Below are 2,605 nucleotides of genomic sequence, written 5' to 3' on the forward strand. Positions count from 1 at the left end.
GTTCCGATTGTGGACCGAGTAATAGACATCTCCAACCAAAGTAGGAATAGGATTCCTCTAAACAAACAAGCGGACGGCATTAATATCCACAAAGTTCTTCTGGTTAGGGAATAGGATGATACCATAGATGCCCACAGCAATCAAGGCACAGACAGCTTTCCAGTTACCCAACTCAGCATGCTCCTTGGCCTTAGCCTCTAGAAAACTCAGATGAAAACCAGGCAACTTCCCTTTCTCTTTCAGACTCCCCTTAATCATCTCCGGACTCAAATAAAGAGCACGGGAGATCCCACCAATATCAGGTTCTTCCTTAGTAGCATAGAAAGGAACCTGATTTCTGATCTGAATGCCCAAGATACCAGCATAGTCCTCCATCAAAGGCCCCAATAAGTAATCCGGGAAGACGAAACACCTCAAACCAGGGTCATAAAACTGGAGAAGAGTATGGATGGCACTCCTATCCCTGTCAGTGAGCCTGAAAACCATCTTCAGAATACCCCCATACATCTCACGAAACATCCCCACATGGTCGGGCGTAATCAATGTTATCATATCCTTCAGCATACTGATCTCTGGATCAAAGAAACTGTAGACAACATCGTCCTTCAAACCGGGCCTCATATCTGAGCAGAGAAGTCTCTCAACCAGGATCTCGATCAAGAATATCCCTGCATATGGATAGACATGTGTTAGATGCAGGTAAATGCAATATGTGAATGATGCTGATGTATGAATGCAATGCATAGTGCCATCCTCCCAGTCATCTGAACATCTGTTGCACTGAAGCCTGATCTCTGAACTGATCACAACCATCTGCGGTACTGAGCAATCACAAATCCGACCCAAGGGTTCCAAAATAAACGGAACAGAAAGGTACATCACCAGACAATCTCTGAGCAGACGACCACAAGAACCTCTGAACCAGCCCGGGGAATCCTGAAATAAACGGATCCCCACTAATAAATACCACGGACAGAACTCCGGCGTCTCGGAAATGAATCCCTAAATCCGACTTATAAATAGGACTCTGATCAACGGAACCATTAGTCACCATCAAAGTCACCATCAGAACATGCATCTGTAAGAATCACCCATCCCCTCACAGGTAAATTCTAATCAGGTCATCCTAAGGCGGATAATGGTCTCGACAATCGGGCAAAGATACTCAACGGGTTTGCCCTTTCGGGTGTGCCGTTGCAGCTCTCTTAAGATCGTCTAAACCAAAGATCCGGGAAAGAACGGTCACCGAAGTCAATAGCTCAAAAGAGGTAACTAGACCAAAGTGGAATACTCCACAATGGAAGAGCTCTCTCAGATGAACCTCGTCCGGCTTGTGGTATGTCACGTCGCGACAACATGCCCAACCAGCATGTGAGGAACGTGAGACCACACTAATCCTAGGTGTATACTCGGGCCTGGGTTTTAGCCCCACTCAGAACACCCACCCCAAATCATAGGAACCACCTGTACAGAGGACAGCACGATGATAGTATGATGCATGCAAATATATACACAACAAAATAATGATAAATGCAATAAATAGCAGCACAAGCAACCTAAACTATCCTAGAGAGCGCTAGGAGAGACTCGCTTAGGGAAGATGGACCAGCCAGAGGTCAACTTCGTTAGTCCCCAGCAGAGTCGCCAGCTGTCGCATCCGCGAAAAACAACCGGCGGGCTAAAACAAAAACAAACAGAGCCGCCACCGTGCATTATTTATCCCAAAGAGGGAAAGGAAACGCTCGAAGTAAACCTGGAAAAGATATGGTCTCGCGACCAAAGAGAGATGGGATCGGGAGTCGGTTATGCGAAGGGAAGGTATTAGCACCCCTACGCATCCGTCGTACTCGACGGGATCCACGCTCAAAAAGAATAGAAGAAAGGTTGCTAAACGCTTCTCAAAAGAATGCACACACACACAAGAAACAATACAGGTGGGGGAAGAGAGGAACAGGCTCGCTAGGATATCGCATCCTATGCCTACGTATCTCATCTGGAATGAGAATCAGAGCTATCGTAGTTCGGCTCACGCACGCCAAACAAAACACACGCACAGACGCTGAGACGTCAAAACACACAAACAGGCAAACATGGAAACCGAATGCCAAATGCTGGACTTACATCAGAATCCGAACCAAACAAACCCACACTGGAAACCAAATGCCACTGGCTGGACTTATATCGGACTCCAAGCACACGACAATAGGATACGGAATGCCAATCGCTGGGCTTACATCCGTCTCCTAACACACACAAGAAGGATAACAAACAACAAGTTACTAAGGAGTCTGGAACTCGAGCCTAGCAACTGTCAAACAAACACACACAAAAAGAAAAAGGGTGCCCGGAGAGATCTCGTACGACCTCCTGCCTACGTACCTCATCTGGTATGAGGATCAGGGCAACGTAGTTCCCCTTAACAGGGGAGAAACTTTCTCCTAACCAGAGACTGGGAAATGACTAACTAGAAGGGAGACTGACTCGAGCCTAATAGTTATCATGTATTCCACAATGGTCTTAGGTTGAGTTTTCTATCTAACTTGCACAGGTAGCAAGCTATCCTAAACAGGCAAAACAAATCGTACAAGCACAATAAACAATCATA

The sequence above is a fragment of the Lathyrus oleraceus genome, chromosome 1 (assembly GCF_024323335.1).
Source record: "Lathyrus oleraceus cultivar Zhongwan6 chromosome 1, CAAS_Psat_ZW6_1.0, whole genome shotgun sequence".
Classification (NCBI taxonomy): Eukaryota; Viridiplantae; Streptophyta; class Magnoliopsida; order Fabales; family Fabaceae; genus Lathyrus; species Lathyrus oleraceus.